Below are 20,302 nucleotides of genomic sequence, written 5' to 3' on the forward strand. Positions count from 1 at the left end.
GGTATCAATAAAAATTTATTGTTAAAATATGACAATTCACCTGCATAGTAAGTGCAAATACTGTTCCTATTGGATATGGACTGGTTTACTCACTTGAATTTCAAGTACATCAGGCACGGTTTTCAAAGGCAGCACAAATCGCTCTGCTCAGAACTCCATTAATGTGTAGCAATTCAGGATTCCAACACACCCACCATTTTCTTCTAGAGCTTTGCAAAGGGAACGGGCCCAACCCTCAAATGTGTCCTGTTTCAAGGCTTCTAGTTTGGCAAGAGTTCAAACCCATTTTCATGAAATTTTACCTAGGATGGTCAGGTGCTGTGTCAATCACAATTAAAAGATGAAGTCACAACTCAAGATCATCTCCACACCCAAGGGGAGGGATATGGTACGTGAACAGAGACATGGTAAATGAAAGAACCACTCCCTTAAAATAAAGGCAATTACAATGTGAGGTCCACCTAACAGGTGTCTGTGTAGGCAAGACCTGAGGAAGAGGTTCTGTGTGAGCAATAAGTAACAAGTAGATGATTTCAAGAATGAAATCTGCCACAGTTCCAAGGGAAAAGACCTCCACCTGCTCCTCCTGCAACTCCTGCTCTGTAACAACCAGTCACATTTATAAAGCCCTTTAAGGTTTACAAAGCACTTTCTTCACAGGAGTCACCGTCTGCTGCTGTTCTAATTCTGCATTCATTGGCCACACAACAGCACAGTCAAAAACACAGGGAAGTTGCCTTAACAAGGCACACTTGCCCCAGAACAAAGTCTTCCTGGTACCTGTAAGGAAATTACAATCACAGACAGTATTTATAACTGGCAATTTTATGAGATCTGAGAAATAGTCTTCCTTTTTGAAGAACTGTTAGTACAGCTAAACCCTTCCTGACTTCTAATAAAGGAGTGATTATAACTATGCCGTATCCAATATGTTTTATGAAAAGAAATCTCAAATTCAAAGCTAATGGGATAACTTGATAAAAAGATTCATCTAAGGGGATGGACAATTAAGACTTATGCAAACTGCTGACAACAGGGATGAACTACAAAAGTTATTTGTGGAAAGCCTAGTCCTTTCTCTTCGAGTGATGGGGACTTCATGACTTAGTCCTTTAATTTTTCACCACCATTCCAGGAGTACAGAGGATGAGAGATACAGAGATGGAAGGAACCTTAAGAGATCTTCTAGTACAACCTTTTTATATTAGAGATGACAGTCTAAACTAGCAGAAGGGGCATAGAAAACTCAAATTATTGAACTTTAAAGCAGATGGGAACCCAAGGAGTCATGATGAAATGCAATTAGTTGTGTGCTAGAGTCAGTTTATATCACTGAGCTGAATGTTAAATTTTTAGTGTGACTATTTACGTCTCAGAAGTAGGCAATCTGAAAAACATGGAAAGACCTGCATGAAAAATGAAGTAAAATGAGCAGAACCAAGAGAATGTTGTACATGGTAACAGTAATACTGTTCTAAGAACAACTTCAAAGGATTAAGTCACTTTGAGAATTATAAATACTCCAATCAACAATGAACGACGGAAGATGTTATCCATATCTAGAGGAACAACTGGCAAATACAAGTATGCGTAACATGGCTTTACACATATATTCACATTAGTGTCTAATGGTAGCCTTCTCTAGGATGGGGTAGGGAGGGAAAGAAAAAAATAAAAAGTGTACAACAGAGAAGAAAAGAAAACTTAAAGGAAGCAAAGAAAAGTAGGGTATAGCTTTGAAAACAATATGTATTTATTATATAGTTTTTTTTAAAAGTAAACAATGTGAAATGGAAATACATGACTTTATATTGAATCCTTTGTGTTGTGCTATGTACATGGAAATGTCCTTTTTTTGTCTTTTTGTATTAAAGTTCAAAATGAATTTTTAAAATTTTAAAATAGGCAAAAACTACATGTTGGGGCTTGATTTATTGTTTTGTGATTGTCTAGACTTAAGAAAGTGGTGGAGAAAAATGTCAATGATGCAGATTAAATTTAAAAGTATGTTATGGGTAATCCACCCCCCTGCCCCAGCCAGTTGTTAAACATTTACCATTACGTCCCTGAGCACACTACAGAAAACACTCTCTCCAGAGGCAGAGGATCTATGTTCAGATTTTGCTTCTGTTATATAAGCAATTTACTTACCCTCTCTGAGACTCAGTTTCCTTACCTGTAAAATCAAATGGTTGGATTAGCTTGCCCTCCAAGATAAGACCTTCCAGATCAAGATCTATAATCCTATGGCCTTCATTTTATGACTGAGAAAAATGAAGCCTGTTTGTCACCCCTTTCAGAAGCTAAAAGATAAGCCTCTGTAGCAGAGGTTCTTAACTTGGGGTCCTGGGTTTGGTTTTTTGTTTGTTTCCTTAATATTCTCAGAAGGGATGTACAGGCTTCATCAGATGGCCAAAGGGATCCAGAACACTCACAAAAAAACTGAAGAAACCTTGCCTAAGCTCTTGGTTGGTCCTCACCATGTACTTTTACTCAACTATCCTAATCAAACACAGCTGCTACTAGGCTACATCAGAGCACCCTGAGGAATAGCAACTTGCTTGGGAGCCCAGCCAACAACGGAAGGTCACCCTGGAAAACTGTAATCTACAATGTGAAAAGGCAAAATGGAACAGAGAATCTGGAAAATGACATATTCCCTACCTTCATGGACCTCACAGCTGTGGCAATGCCTTGGAAATTACCTTTGAATAATCCATTACCTAGGCTAGCCTAGCTATTTTAATGAACAAATCAAGAGTTCTTTCCTTTTCTGCTGTACTGTGCACACGTTTTAAAAATCCATTTACTATGTCCTCCTTTACAGTTTTACTAAGCAGGATAAAGAATATTAAAACCTGTCAAGTATCTCGCCCAAACCCAATGAAATCAAGGAAGCTATGACTCAAATCTTTCCACACCTTATTTTATTTGGCATTTGCTTTGTTCCAAAACAAAGAGAGAACATTTACCTGGCATTTCCTGGTGTTTGGTCAATCTCCCAGGCAGAAACACACGCACACACACACAACCCCACTGGGAAGAGAAAAACTGCCTCTTCCCTCTTCTGTTTATCCATAATCTACCTATCTTTTAAGGTAGCTAGAGTTTTCCTGATGACACCCACCTACCATGAGTTTCCCCTTTTATTTATTATATTAATCCAATAATTGGCACCTTAATGTTTTGCATATCATGTGTATAATTGATATCATACTGTTTGTCTTCCGGGAGGGCAGGGTTAAGGATGGGAGGGAGGGAGAGAATCTGGAAATGAAAATTTAAAAAGAAAAGAATGTTTAAACTAGATAAATAATAACTAAACAGTAATTGACACCTTACTAGACAGTCTCGCTCCATGTACACATCACAAAAGTAGAGGCAGCATGGCAGAGGAGAGAATGCCAGTCTTGAAGCCAGAAAGATCTGCCTCTAACACATCAAGTCTGTCAATTCTGGGCAAGGCACTGAAGTGTTCTAGGCAACTCTAATACTTTAAATTGCAGAGAAGGTGCCAGCATGCATGTTTAAAAGTCATTTCCTCACCTAGCACTTCCCTATTATCAGCGAAACCAAAGGCTCAGGCTCCCGCCTTTATTCCAAATACGTCTATTCTCTATCAAAACCCTGGATTTTTAAAGGCTAATAAGTTAGTGGAATAAAAGCTCTGGACTGTCCTACAAAGTCAGCAAGGCTTCAAATACGGGCCTAGTACAGGACCTTTTAGTTCTGCTACCTTGGACCAGCCCATTTCTTTTTTTTTTTTTTTTTTTGCCAGGGGGAAGGCAGGGCAATTGGAGTTCAGTGACTTGCCCAAGGTCACATAGCTAGTGTGTCAAGTGTCTGAGGGTGGATTTGAACTCAGGTCCTCCAGACTCCAGGGCCGGTGCTCTACTCACTGTGCCACCTAGCTGCCCCTGACCAGCCTATTTCTACAGCACATCACCAGGTTATATGGATAGTGGGTTGAGCCACATCAGGAGAGCTAGAGCAGCCCATAGAATCCTGGGGCTGTATGTAAAAAGAGTTCAGCCACCTGCCACCACCTGGTGTACTGGTAATTAAAGTGGGAATTTTTTATTGTTTTCCCTTTTGAAGCACTGAAGTAATCAAGTGCCTTTGCTTCTCTGATTAAATCCAGGAACCTTTGATGACCTGCTTAAGAAACAAGAAAGGCTAGTTCACAAAGGTTTGAGTCGCATGGTTGTGATGCCTGAAGAGGAGTCACACGGTTTTGAGTTGCATGATTGTGACACCCTTTGACCCTGAACAGGGTACATAAACTCAGAGGTTGGTGTTTTGTTTGGGGTTCACTCGTTGGAAGAGTGTTGGTGTGGTAGCCACTGGAGTCCCCCAGCTCTGTAGAAACCCAGATGTTGGTGCTTCCCTGGTAACTATGTATTGCTATGGACAGACTGGTTTGTGTTGTTGTCTCTGTTGGTAATTTCTGTTTGTATTTGCTCTGAAGTTCAGGGTGCTGGCTTTTCCCCCTGAACTAGGTGAATGATATATGTATGCTTGATTAAAGTGAGATTGTTAACCCCGTAAAGTTGCTTTCCTTAGAAAGGCAGATCAAAGAATCTGTGCTGGAAGCCCTTCTGTGTGCTGGTGTTCTTTGTTCTTACACAGCGACAGCGGTGGCAAGCAGCATTGTTGTTACACCTGGGCAACCCGGGGCCACGTCCCTTCACCTCTCTAGTCCTCAGTTTCCTCATTTGTAAAATAAGGACACTGGAGTAAATGGCTACGAACCCAAACCACTTCAGTGGTGAGGACTTCCCCTCCACAGGGCAGATGCAGGTGCATTTGCTATGCTTTGCCTTCTAGACATATTATTTCTACTTCTTTCTAAAAATCCTCATAAGTTCCAGAAAACACACTGTGGACCTTCTCCAGTTATATGCATAGAAATGAGGCATTTTAGCTCCAGGACTTTATAGTTTGTGACTTTACATAAGTTACTGTCTCTCCCTAAGCCTCAGTATTATCACTTGTAAAATGGGGACAGTAGTACACTACCTACCTTAAGAATTCTTCTGAGGAAAAAGCTTTTGTAAGCCTTACAGCACTCTAGAAATGCGTACTATCATTGTTATCATCATGGGGTAATTCAATGGGATGCCCGTAAAACAGCATGTGTGTTCTTCTAGAGTCAGTTCTGTGCATGAAGGAAATTACTTTGGGAGTGGTGTGAAGGACATTGAGAAGACAGACTGGAGACAGGGAAGCCAATGAGGAGCTATTAGATCCTAGCTGAGGTGAGGCTGAAAGTCTGAATCAGATGTAGTATGGAGGAAAGGGCCGTCAAGAAAAGATATTTCAAAGTTAGATTTTAAAGAACTTGAACATAGGAGAGGAAGATGATGGGTTTCAAGTGTGGATGACAGGGAGGATGCTGGTAACATCAACAGAAATAATTAAAATGCAAATATAGCCCAAAGGGTTCAGCTTGTATTATCACATTAGGCTTACAATCTTCCAATATCCATCTAACATGCTATGTGAATTCTATTCGCAAGAGAAGAAACAGGGTGAGAAAAGTGCTTAATTTTTTCCCAAAAGAACAGAGTTCATTTAGATGGAGGTACTGCAATGGTAGGTACTGGACAGGTGGTGAACAGCACACTAAGCCAGAAAGATCCAGAGAAAGGCAATGAAGACAACTTTTTCCTCTTTTGCAATTTTATTAGCAACCTAGTGGCAACCACCCCAACTATGAATCTTTTCCCTAGTGCCTAGGTTGCAGCTCCATATTAAATTGGATTTGTACTGTGGCTAAAACAAACTCTAAAAACATTATTTAACTAAATCCCTGAAGGCAGCTTCCATTATCTTCTCCAAAACACAAATGTTTATCATCCAGTTAACTGAAGGTTCCAGTTAAATGAATTTTTACTCTAGATAAAATACTTCCTTATTTTGTTTATACTCCTGGTTTATTATTAACCCCAACTGGACTTGGGAAATCTGGATGACCAATGGCCCACAAGGTAACTTGGCATCTCTGTGAAGCATGCGAGCACGGGTTCCACATCCATTCTTGAGTTCAGTGACTCCAGTTCAATGTCCTAAGACATGAATGACTCATTTCGGTTTTTATTTTGTTTAGGGTTCCTTCTCAACCTCCCAACCTAGATTAACTGGTACAAAAACAGTACAAGAATTTTTGGCAATAGCTTCAGCGATGGGTTTTGTAAACCTAGTTCAACAAGATACACTCCCCAGCTTGGGTTATAATAATTAACATAAGCACAATGATAATGAAGTAATGAAGTTTGTTGTTTTCACTCGTTTTTAGTCATGTCCAACCCTTTGGGATCTCATTTTGGGGGTTTTCTTGGTAAAGATGTTGGTATGGTTTGCCATTTCCTTCTCCAACTCATTTTACAGATAAGGAAACTGAGGCAAACAGGGTAAAGTGACTTGCCCAGGGTCACAGAGCTAGTAAATGTCTTGAGATAAGTCTTCCTGACTCCAGGCCTAGCACTCTATTCACTGTGCAATCTAGCTGCCCAATGAAATATTCATATATACATAAAGCCCCAAGGAATTAAACTGGGGTTTTAAGATTAACACAAAGAGTTAATATAATGGACTTGGCTTTACAACCTTCCAAAGTCCAAACATCCCACTTCCCTTTACATACCCTCAAACACCAAACTGAATCACTAAGAGGAAAAAAGAAGCTCCTAAGCACTGATTTCTTGTTTTCATAGAGGCTCCTATGGCAACAGAATAAGCAACTGATTAGGACCAACAGTAACGTTCCGGGATGAGGAGGCCTCCATTCCTAACCTTGCCCTTGAAATAGACCTTAGCCATCACAAACACTCCTAAATCAAGGTGAAGTCAAAGATGGGGTCAGAAGTGAGCTCCTAAACTCATACATATTCTCCTGTTTTAAATAAGGGATAGATACTACCTGTCAAACTCAATATATTCAGATAGGAACAGCTACCCAGTGTCAGGGGGAAATGTCTAGGATATCAGTAACAAAACCTAAGAGACCGCAAAGGCTGACAGAACGATAAAATCTGTTACCATCTGATTAAACTGCTTTTGAGACATCTATTTTAGTTTCTCAGGGGCTTTTAAAAATTTACTTCCTGATTCTTGTCTGTGTTCTGGATCAAAAAAAGTATACTCAGATAATAATGCATTAATGCTTTAGGTTTGCTTAAAGTTGCACACTAACACACCCTTATATAGTGACCACCACAGAACTTGCATGGAAGAAAGCACAGATTATTGAACATCCATTAACAATCATTTATTAAGAACCTACTATATGTCAGGCACTATACCAAACCCTGGGGATAAAAAGAAAAAGGTGAAAAATTTCCTTCCCTCAAGGAGCTTACTTTCTAATTATCCTCAAGGAGCTTATATTTTATCTTTCTACCACCTAAAACAGGGCACCATAATTTACTGGGACAAAGGTCACTTTGTTCAGTTGTTTCATTTTATAGATGAGGAAGCTAAGGCACAAATGAAGATGAAATCAGATAAGGTTACAATTCACTATTTGCTCATGATTACTAAACGAAAATCAGTTAGCAAGCTAGGCTTCATTCTCAACTTTTTCCTCAATTATAAAACCCAATTCAAGCTCCAGAATTAGAAGTGGGTTGTAGACAACAGAAATAGAACTCGTAGAGGTTATAACAGGACCCTAGAACTTCAGAAAACCTGTTTAGTGAACATAAGAAAAAGGCACTGAAATAGCTAAAGTAGAAAGGATGAAGATCATGGGCACATCATTTTTTTTCTACTCCCATGTTTCATTTTGGCATAGAAGTGACTCCAAGTCCAACACTCTACCTAAGGCAGTACCTAGCAGCCTTAGACAATGTGTGGATGTACACTGAGAAAGGATCAGAATGAATAGGAGTAGAATGCACTGCCGTTTGGAAATAGTACAAAAAGAGATTATAATGAGATTGAGACATAACCAATGAACACATTTCATGCTCCACTGGTATCACTGCAACACCAACAGATCTAAAGGAAGGCCTCCAGCACAACGGGTGCTCATTTTGTGAATGACTTAAGAGAGGGCATGAGTAAGCATCACACAAGATGAGAAAGGGTAGATGGGTTGTGGTCTGAACCACTGGAAATGATTTTGTCAATATGATGTTGTATTACTCTAAGTGAATGTAAGCTCCGTGAGGGGAAAGGCTGTTTCATTTTTTTATTTTTCATTCCCAACGCTATAGTAAGCATTTAATAAATGATAAACTTGTTGAATTGAATAGATTTTAACCCATAAATGGAAAATGTAGTTATTTTGAAAACTCAACTCCATCAAAAGGATAATGTATAAGATTTCCCCATGGACATTTATTTGCAAAGCACTCTCGGGCTCCTTCAATGGTTACTACATGGAATTCTGTTCTTCAGAGAACACATTCCAACCACCCTGAAAGACATGATGCTTACTTAGAAATCTTAATCAATCAATAAGCATTTATTAAGTGTCTGTTATGTTCCAGGCACTGTGCTAAGTGCTCAGGATACAAAAAGATACAAAAGACAGTCCCTGCCCTTGAGGAACTCATAATCGAATGAGGGAGAAAATATGCAAACCACTATGCTCAAAAAGCTACACACGGGATAAACAGAAAATAATCAACAGGAACATGGCACTAGGGATTGGGGAAGGTTTCCTACAGAAGCTGAAATTTGAAGGAAGCCAGGGAAGCTGGGAGGCAGGAACAAGGAGAGAGAGCACTCCAGACATGGGGGACAGGCAGTGAAAATGCCCACAGCCAAGATGGAGTGTCTTGCTCATAGAACACCAAAGAAGCCCATGTCACTGGATCAAAGATTCTATGATGGAAATCACATGGAGCTGAAAATAAATTAAGCTGAAATACATGGTATGGCTATTTTAAGACAAATATGAAAGGAACACACAAATTTGTATCAAAATGTGATTTCCTAAAATGCTGCTTCTCCATCTATCAGAAAGGGATCTTCTAAAAAGCATCCCATCACATTACTTCACAATTTATAGTCAGTCCACGAAATATAATTTACAAATAGAAACAAAGCCAACAGGTGCAATTTGCTACAAGAGTCCTTTACAAGTGTTCTTCACCATGACAAATCACCACTCTAACGTCCAAGGGCACACTGAGGGATTATAACTCACATACATACATACATACATACATACATACATACATACATATACAAACATACAAGCTTTTTAACTGCAACCAATGGCACATGGTAAAGGAAAATCCTCTTAGGATAGCAGATTTAAAACTTATAAGGGACCTTAGTAGTCACTGCTCCAATCCCTCCACTGTACAGATAAAGAAAATGTGATCCAGAGAAGAAGTGACCTGCTCAAGGCTACACCCATGGGTCCTCTGACTCCCAATCCAAAAGCTCTTTCCACTATGTTCTTCTCCATGAAGTATAACAAAATAACATTAAGGAAATTAAGAGTAATAAAGTATGAAAGGCCCTTAACAACCATCTAGTTCCAGCCCTTTATATTAGACAGGACAGGTCGCTCAGTGTGAGAACTCCAAACTTGTACGTCATAGGACTTCAGTTCAAATCTCAGCTCTGACGCTTACTACCTGTAGGTACTTCATTTAACCTCTCTCAGCCAGTTGTCACCTCTGTAAAATGAGGGAGTGGTGCTAGACAACCTGTAAGAGCCCTTCCCACTCTGAATCTGTACAATCCTATGAAATGAGCCCCACAAGGGTTATATGACTTACACCTAGACAGCAGCAGAGCTGAGAACAGAACCAAGGTGTCCAAGTATTCTTTGTCCAGAGTTCTTACTCTTGCATCCTTGTTTTAAAAATGTATAGAACAAGCCTAAGGTGACTCTGACAGAGAGACCAGAACAGTGTTGTCCACAACAACGCTGAAAGAACTAAAGCAGGAAACCCTTAGAGTTTGTTCCTACATGAAATGGCCCCAGCCTGCTGTGCTTTTTGACTTATGTCTGCTTTTTTATTATTTATATGGCTCCTCCATAGCTGTCATGCTGTTACTTCTTGCTGATAGTATAATGGGCTCTACCAACTGCTTCCTTTTAACTCCATATCTCTGGTGTGCTTTCAGCTCAGAAGCAAGACTGCCAAATACGCCAGGGTTATGTTTAAAATAAAAAGAAACATTCTGAGTAAGGGTCTCTTCTAAGTAAAGTACATTGCTTTCAAGACATTTATTTTAGTATCTCAGAGGCTTTAAAAAATTTACTTCCTGATTCTTGCTGTGTTCTGGATCAAAAAAAATGTATATTCAAAAAATGATGTACTAATCTATTGGGTTTGCTCACACTGACACACCACTGAATAGTGACCACCATAAAACTTAATGGAAGAAAGCATAGATTGGACATCAATAAGCCACCCAATTCCATGTTTAAATTTTATTTAAATTAGGAAATTGCCAAAAACTATAAGCAAAAAAATAATGACTTCTAGGGAAAGAAAAATTGGAATGCAACAGAAACTTTTATTTTTAAAATAGAAATGGGCACAAGAACTATGAACAACCTAGAGCTACAAACAGACTAAAACATGAGAGGTAAGAAATCCCAAGTCAGGCAAAAAGAAGGTAAAAAGATGGAGATAACCAAAAAGGGATCCTTTTGAGAATGACTCGATGACAGGAAAGGACTATCATTTGAGCTGGTTCCTCTGGATGAACAAACTGATTCTGCCAAAGTAAATGCTAAATACGTAAGACATAGACATGGGAACATTAAAGCTGCAAAGTTTTGTTGGACTGGTCCATCTTCAGAAAACTTCCAAACTAAACTTAGTTCTAAGAAAACTCTAACCACTTCTGTCTAGCCTAATATCCCATCTGCCTTGGCATACAACCATATGTGTGTTCAGGGACTTAGTCCTATTGACAGAATATTTACAAGTCAAAAAGCATTTATTAAGTGCCTACTATGTGTCGGGCACTGTGCTAAGCACTGAGGACACTAAGAAAGGCAACAACAACAGAAAGTCCTTGCTCTCAAGAAGCTCATAGTCTAATGGGAGAAACAACATGTAAAAAACTACGTGCAAACAATATATATACAAAATAATTATAATATAATCACAGAAGGAAGGCACCAGTATTAAGGGGGAAGCAGGAAAGACCTGCAGGAGGTGAGATTTTAGCTGAGATTTGATGGAAGGTAAGGTATCGAGATAAGGAAGAAGAGTAATCCAGGCGTAGGGGACAGCCACTGAAAACATGCATTCTGGACGAGCAGGAAGGGAAGTAAGGAAGAATGGAAGAAAGAAAGGAGGGAGGGAAGAAAGGAAGGAAAGAAGAGAAAAAAGAGGGGGGGAGGGTGACAGGAAAGGAGGGGAGGAGGAAGGGAACTGTGAAGATGAGGAGCACATGAAATGCTTTGGTAGTTACCACTTACGGATGATCTTTGTAAAATCAGTTGTAAGATGTCTTAGAGGAGGCTATAGAAGAGTATGTTAGGAATACTAGAACTACTCCCTTGGTGACTTCCTTGTCTTTGGTAGTACTTAACTAAATTTAATTTTGTTGAATAATAATAGTTTCACGTTTGTATATGTTTTTACAATTCATAAAGCACCCTTCTCATAATAAGCATTATTACCTCCATTTTACATATTACAATAAAACCACCAGAGAGGAAGAAGTTTAGAATCATATGATTTAAAGCTGGAAAGGCCCTCAGAAATCCATCTAACCCTAGCTCTTATTTTATAAGTGAGGAAAGTGAGACCAGAGTGGTTTGGGTCTCTTGCCTGAGGTCATCCAGGTGATAAGCAGTAAACTCAGTTCTTCTAACCCCAAACCCTGTGCTTTTTTATTCACCCTTGATTACATAGGAAGCAGCAGAAGAGGAATTTACCTAATTCAAAGCACTCCTCTTATTAACCCCCAGACTGCCTCCCAATCTGCTGACCAGATAGAGGAGCCTTAAGCAATGTTACCAGGGTCATATTTCTCACTCTGGTCCCATTCTGGTCATAATTAATGAAGCTCAGCTTTGCAAGGTAAGGTACAACAGAACAACAAAATAAGGCAGTCCAGTCTAAACAAAGTACGAACTTGGATTCAAGAGAGCACTGGGTTTGAATCCAACCTCTCTAACATACTAAAGGAATGACCATTTAGCCTCTGTGAGGTGCATTTGCCTCACTTATAAAATGAAAAGTCTAATATCTGAAAAGTCTAATCTGTCTTTCAGGACTGTTGTAAACACATGAAATAATGCATGTAAAGTACTTTGTAAATTAAAATTTTTAAATGGAAGCTATCATTCCTACTTATAAGGTACTCCTTTCATGTTAATCTACCACATTGTTTTCGAACAAATACAATGTTATGTTTCCCCAGTTGCCACAAAGAAATGGAATCTCAGGGCCTTCTGAACTTAAGAGCTTTCCCAAAATAGCAATTTTATATTAGTAAGCTATTCTTCAGCTTAATTTCAGTTAAATTTTCCTACATTTTGGAGACCACTCCTTAAAAAAAAATGTCCTCACCATCTTCAAACTCAATTTCTCTCAGTCTAACCTTTTGTGGACAAAGGAGTGCTAGGAGGAGGGCATAAAACCATCTAGAAAAGCAGAAAAATAATGCATCCAGACCTCCAGAGATTAGGAAAATATTAGGAAAAATAATTAAAACTGAGCATGTATCAGCTTGCTGCTTTTAAAAAAAAACTTTGTCTAGGGAAAAATATGTTGTTAACACCACATATTTAATGGGAAGGCAAAATCTAGGAGGCATTCAGTGCAAAAGCAAACAGTAGGAAAAGACACTAAAAATTAGGTACGAGGTTTAAATGAGATGTGAAAGTGGGAGAAGATAAAAGAGATCTCTCTCTTATGTTCCTATAAACAGAGGCAACCTGGAAGGGTGAAAACACTGCTCAAGTTGGAGTCGGAAAGGCCTGGGCTCAAAACATGCCTCAGACACTTACTGGATGTATGACCGCGGACAAGTCAGCTGACCTTTCTCAGTCTCGGTTTCATATCTGCAAAACACAGATAATAAGAACTAGCCCACAAGATTATTGTTAGGATTGAAAGGAGTAACATATATATAAAGCATGTCGCAAACCCTAAAGTCCTATGTAAATGCCAGATCTTATTTTTTGCTACCAAAGCTTCATACTTTCTGAGGAAGGGAAGTTACTTTAATAATTTTAGAGTTACACAAAATCTTAGAAATCATCTAATCCAATTCTATAATATTATAGATATAAAAATTCAGGACCAGAAAGAAAGAAATGATCTCCGCACTGTGCTAATACTCAGTTTCTACAAAATTTTTGGATCCCCTGTACAAAGATTTCTGCTTTCACTTTCCTGATGTGTCCAAATGACTTGCTGCTGCCCACAGACCAGAGAGAGAGGCATGGAAAAGTTAAGTTGATTGTCAAAGAAGAGAGGGAATGATGGCCAGCCTGGAACCAGGGCCTATTTCATTCAATTTCAATTCATTCCATTTCAAGGCAATCCCCTGGATTTAGCTCTTGATTTAGGAAATAAAAAAACAAAAAACAAAAATAAATGGTATCCTTTAGCAGAGGCAAATGTGTATATGCAAGTAGTCAATCATACGCATAATGAATTCAATAATTAATGAATTAAGTTAAATAAAAAAAAAAAAATCAGGAAAATGGCCACAGTTAAGAGTCAGGAATAAAACAAGGCATAATAAGACGAAATTGGAAATGGGGTATGGAGGAACATGAGGTATCAAGACAACTGTTAAGTTATGATTAAATGCTTTCCTCTTTTTCTCTCTCCCTATCCCCTACCCTTAAAACAGGCCTGAAAACATGCAGCCTGCCAAAGGATTTCAGGCCGCCCGCCACTGGGCACTCTGTTTGTCACATGAGTCCAGACAACCAACAATGCCAGTCTGTCTCTAATTACGTTTACTTGGAAAGTGAGCCGCTAACAACCCATCAGCAGCCTGAAGAAGTTGAGCCTATTTTAATTTTGGCCCCTACCTACCGCCAAGCTGTGCAGGTCTGCCTTAAAAGTTTGAGATGTACTAGGGAAACATTTATGCTGGCAAGCAGGAAGGCAAGACTGCCATTTTCCCCTTTATTTTAGTGAAAATTATTTCTGATTAGAAAACTTCATTGAGGATCTTTCATTAAACAGCACAAAAAGAAAAGATGTCTTTCATTTGACTATACCTCAACTTAATTTCATTTGATCCAAAAGGCAAATAAATGCCAAGAGTGGTTTATCCACTCATATTTATGGTTGCAAAAAATATAACATGGTCTTAAGTCTTTTGTAACAACATTCCAAAAGTCAGAAGATTGGGTGTATGTATATTCTTCTACGAAGTCTGTGTCTCCATATATGCATCACTTCGCATCTCTCTTACTGGGTGTCCTCCCTCTTTCCTCCCAGGGAGTGTCAATGTGTTTATTATCTCAGTCTCACACTTTCTCCTCAACTCTCAGTATTTTACTTCCTTAACCAGGACACAAGACCAAGTGAGTGACTGTGTGTGTATATGTGTGTAATTATTAAGATTTCTTGAATGTAATTTAACACTCCCTGTTTTCATTTCAAAAGTAGGATGAAATATTTTGTAATTTTCTTTGGAAATTACTTCTTTTTTAAACTCTTAATTATGGGTTGCAACAGATTGCTCTCTTTAGGTAAGAGGCCCTTGAAAGAAAATGAGTTCTCTAAATTTTCTCATTTGAAAGCATGGGGTTTAAACCTAAAAAAAAAAAACCTATTTTAATCTTTTTTTCTCTAAAAGAAATTCAACAATAACCTCTCAAAATCCATGAGTTTAAATATTATGCAGAAGATTAAACAAAATGAAGTTTGGTTTACATAAATGTTATTTCTTAAGAACATTTTAAGGTTCAGATATTTCTTCCATGCACCAGACCCCACAGGGATCTGTGTAATACCAGCAACACCTCATTTGCGTAAGTGCTGCGCTATACACTTCCCCCTTCAACCCTTCAAACACACACCTATGCCATATATCTTTCATGTTCCACAGTCGTCAAAAGATTAAAGAACAAGAATTTATACTAAAAGATTTTTTAATGATTACTATTTCTTCTACAGTATTTCTCCCATGCCCTAGACATAAGAATAAGGTGTTAATTCTTTTAATCATTTTATCTTCTCAACTTAGCAGAGGAAAAAAACTAATTTGCAGTTAACAGACCTAGCCTTTAATCTCAGTTCTGTTACTTGCTATGTGAACTTAGTAAAGTAACGAGCACTAAGAATCTCTTTCCTATTCTGTAAAATGAAAATGAACTAGCTGATATCTAAAGTCCCTGAGAGGGCTAAATCTTATGATCATAACATCCTATAAGGTTACCTACAAATAGAACAGTCACAGCACATATGACCAATTGCTAATACCACAGCTAAAAATCTCACTAATTGGGAATTTAAGAGAGTGAGGTGAAGAAAGCAAATACAGATTACAGACCTAAACAATCACATAAACAAAAACATTAAAGTAGGAAAGAAATAGATGTGGAAGAAAAGTGTCAAACTATCCCAGCTTGCTTAGAATGGAGAATGGTCAGTGTGAGACAATGCTGAGAAAAGGTTATGAGGTATCAAGATGAAAAGTGTTTTGGGTACAGCTAGACTAAGGAATTTCACTTAGCAAAAGGGTAATGTAATCATGTTTGTAAATAGGAAAGATCAATTTAGCGGCAATAAACAAAGACTAGAGAAGGAGTATGAACACAAAACAGAAGCAGTTAAGAGACTTGCAATTATCCAGGATTTTTTTGTTATTTTCAGTCATTTTTCAGTTGAGTCCAACTTTTCATGACTCCATTTGGGCTTTTCTTGGCAAGGATACTGGAGCTGTTTGCCATTTCCTTCTCCAGCTCATTTTACAGATGAGGAAACTGAGGCAAGCAGGATTAACTGACTTGCCCAGGGTCACAAAGCTAGGTGCTTAAATGTGGAAAGTGATAGAAATAAAAAAGTCCAAGATAATACCTTATCATTCATATATGAAATTTGACTCACCCTCAGTAAATACACTTGAATTCTTTCTTCCAAACAGGCCACAACTAGGATAATCACATAACCTTTATGCAATTACTTTAATAAACAAAAGAATATACCTTTTCAAAAATATGGGCCCAGGTTTTATATGCCATATATAATGCTGGCTTACAAAACTGTTCATTATCCACACAAAATTTAAGTCTACAACCCTGACCTCCTTAGGATCAGAATTTAGCAAAAAGGTTTTGATAAGAAATGAAAATAATACCTGAAAAAATTTACTTCAAAATCTTGACCTGGCATTCAAGACTACTGTATCCAGGTCATACAGATAAAGTTGTTGAAGACTTTTCAAACAGAAAAAAAACAGAGGTTCTGTCATTTGGGTTACACCCTACCTCTCCTCAAAGGTGAATAATTAACTTCAGATTAAAAGCTAAGGAAAAGAAAGATGAAGGTAACTTCTTCCTACAATGAGTGACTGATTGCCTTCTAATACATGGGCAATAGACTTGAAATGAATGTGCCCGTCCAAGTTTTTTTTTCCTACGTGTATGCCAACCTTCATCATTACCCTCAGCTCCAATGTTGCACACAAAAGATCACAGAAAAGCCAAGAATCCCTGTTACACCCACGATTGTAAAAAGCCTTTTGGAAAGAGAACATTCTTTACAAGACCTAAATGGCACAGGCACAAACCCACAAATGATCATCTAAAACCAGCCACACTAAGAAACAAAAGGAAAGAATTTTAGGATGCTTCTTGAGTCTCAAGGCCCTGGCTGTGAAAGTCACTGAGCAATGACACTCCACAGCACTGGTTCTTTTGAGTGTCAAGCAGACAATGTTATTATTATTATCATTATTATTATTATGTACAGGAACACCCTCGCTCAAGATGTTAATTTATTCCACAAAATCATTATATTGGTGGAAACAATATTATTGGGGGCAGCACATCCACAGTCAACCTTCAAACTTCCATCTTATACCATTAAACAAACAACAGTATAGTGGGATTTTGCAACAACATGGTGGATTATAGTTATAACATGTAAGTAGGGGCAGCTAGGTGGCGCAATGAGTAGAGCACAGGCCCTGGAGTCAGAAGGACCTGAGTTCAAATCCAGCTCAGACATTTGACACGCTTACTAGCTGTGTGACCTTGGGCAAGTCACTTAACCCCAATTGCCCTGCCTTCCCTCCTCAAAAAAAGAAAAGTATAACACGTAAGTAATGCTATTATGAAACAGTTATGTAGTGAGAGCAAAGAATAACAAGTGGATAGCTATGTGCTGTACTCTGGCATCTCTGTGAAGGTTAAAGATCTAAAGAAAGGTTACCAACATTATGTGTGGTTCCTTTGGGAGAAGGGGTTTCACTGAGGATGAGGAGTGGATGGTTTGTAATATGTAACTATGGAGAGAATACCAACATCAATGAGACCACAGATCCATTAAAGAACTGAAATACTGTGAAATAACGCAAGTCGGGGCAACATCAGAGTCAACCTATAGTATTTTCCTACTTAATAACCTGTAGTTATACAGTGCGATGTGGTTACAAAGTATTGTACCTCATTTCATCCTCAACAACCTTGCACTGCCACATCTCTCCGCCTCCCAATTGTTGAGCTCCTGCATGGGGACACCTTTTAAGGTGCTCAGACCATCCATGGTCCCTTCTCTCCCAACTCCACTCCTGATTTTCCAGGTTTTCACATCTTGCCACTACCTAATGCTTTCCAGGCCCTTTTAAGCATAGTTATTCCCATTAGAATGTAAGCTCCTTGAGGGTAGAGGTGTTTTTTGTTTGTCCAGTGTTTAGCACAGTACCTGAGACGTGGTAATAAGCACATAATAAATGTTTCGTTTAACTACATACATAACTATGATTCTATCTACACCATATGCCGTCTAATGCCAAAAGCATTATCTCCATTTTATGCATGAGGATATGAAGACCTGATTTGCCCAAGGTCACACAGCTTATAAACCACACAGCCAGGACTTGAAATTCAGGTCTCTTGGTTACCAAGTAAATTACCCTTCAGCTACACCACACGGCACCTTGTTCTAGTACAGGGTGTCCTTTTCCTATGTGCCCAAGACAGCAGGTGAATTCCGACACTTCCTTAGCCCATTTCTCACTAAGCACCTTGCAGAGCATTCAATTCAATTAGCATTTAAATGCCTTGACACTATGTGCTAAACACTAGTTATATACAGCAGTGCACAGATTAACATATAACTACGTGATTGTTTAAAAAGATTAACGTATAACCACTGAGTAACATAATGACCGTCGATAGAAAGTGATTTCATTAAAAATGTTTCCGTTTGGAAATTTTCAGTGCTATGAAAAATATGTTCACAGACCTCACCCTGCCCCACTCTAGGAAAAAAAATCTTCAAAGGTGAGTCTTCTGACATTCCATTTGACAGAGTGCAAGGCAGATCTCTACAGCGGCTCAATAGTCTGCCACAGATCCCATTTTAATTTTTATAAACTTTTTTAAATTTAATTTAATTTAATTTAATTTTTTAAATTTTATAAATTTTTAAAAGCCTTGGAATGTTCCAACAATATTATAAACACTTTCATATGGACTGGAATATATAATCCATGATTAACAAAAACTGTGTGTGTAGCATGATATAAGTATCTAAGAGTAAGCTTCAAGGAAGAATAGAAGCTGGCAACAAACTGTAATTTAGAAGCCTTTTGATCAACCCAGATTTCTGTGGCCAAAGAATTCATCACCTAGTAGCCAATCTACTGGCAATGAGTTGCCAGGTCAAACTGAACCAATTCCAGCTTGCTAGAACCCATCAGAGCTTGGATTTCAATGGCAACCCTGGAGAATATAGGGTCACCTCCACAACACCAAGAGGTATGCACCACTGTTATTAATGCCAATAATAACATATTTACATAAATGTCCAAACTCCACCAAATCACAAGGCACTATAAAGCAGGGTGAGGTTTTTAATAAATCATTATAGAGAATCAAAATGTTGGCACTACAGCCCAGGTCAGCATAGGGACACAACAGAAAGAGATATATGCGGTGCAGCCTGGGTCTGGTCTGGCACAAAGGAAGAAGAGATTACCAATCTAGCATAGAGGGGCCTAAACATAAGGAGAGGGCAGGAAAGGGTGCCAACTGGCTCACTGTTGATCATTCTCAGCACCAGGTGACTGATCCAAGACAGGATGAGAATGACCTCACTACTGGGGAATAAGGAAAGGATTCCAGGATCAAGAGTGGTCAGTGGGCCTAGGCTATGTACCGAGCAAGGAGTCAATTCAGAAGAAAGCAGTCCATGTGTAGCACTGACCCCAGGAACCCTCAGCTTCAGCTTTCAGACAGTCTGAAGCCTGGTGAGGAATTACCAAGCCAGAAATCCCAGACCAAAGGGAAGCTTACCATTTATCACTCTGAAACAGCAGAGCTTTCCAACTGGCTAAAAGTGGCTGAGTCCAGAAGCAGTCTACTTGAACTCTGAACAAAGTAAACCCACGGACCCAAAGCCAGGTCAGGAACTTGCAGAACTTGGACATGGTGGGAAGCCATCAGCTTTTGAATTGGATCAAACCACTTTAGGAGCAATGATTTCCCTGGTTGTTCTGGGATCACAGAATAATTCAGTACTCAACATCCAATAGACCAGGCCTACACAATAAGTGGTCTGGCAAAGAGACCCATGGACAGTATGTTGTGCAGGCCTGTTGTACATCCTCTACGTTTTTCATAGGCCACTTAAATAGAGTCCAATCCTTCCACGGGCCATATGCTGTGCAGGCCTGCCACAGACCTTTAATAAATTATAGGACCTAAATACTCCTGATGAAAAAAACCAGAGCTGTATAGAAATCTTGAAATGCAAACATAGCAATCAAAAGAAACATAAAAAAGGTAAACTGGAGTGAACACATATAAAATGTACTAAACAAGGATAAACTTTTTACATTCTAATAAGGGGAGATGAGATGGGTCCTCTCTGAACTCTATCTAAAGGGGTCACAGAAAAGGTAATCAAAAAGGGGGCCTGAGAGTAGTTCTGCTATTTCTTGATTATCTTAAAAGAAGAATGGAAAGGTAGGGGGAAAAGATATACTGTGGGGTCGGGGCAGAGAAGGAAGGACAATGTTAGGAACAATTATTTTACATAATCAAATTCACAGAGGTTTATACAAACAAAAAGTAATGGCTTTGAGGAAGTGGGCAACAGTTAAATCTCACTCTCATGTGAACTGGTCAAAGGTGGGAAGAATACACACACACAGAACTGGGTACAAAAATACA

Source organism: Trichosurus vulpecula, chromosome 8, assembly GCF_011100635.1.
Source record: "Trichosurus vulpecula isolate mTriVul1 chromosome 8, mTriVul1.pri, whole genome shotgun sequence".
Taxonomy (NCBI): Eukaryota; Metazoa; Chordata; class Mammalia; order Diprotodontia; family Phalangeridae; genus Trichosurus; species Trichosurus vulpecula.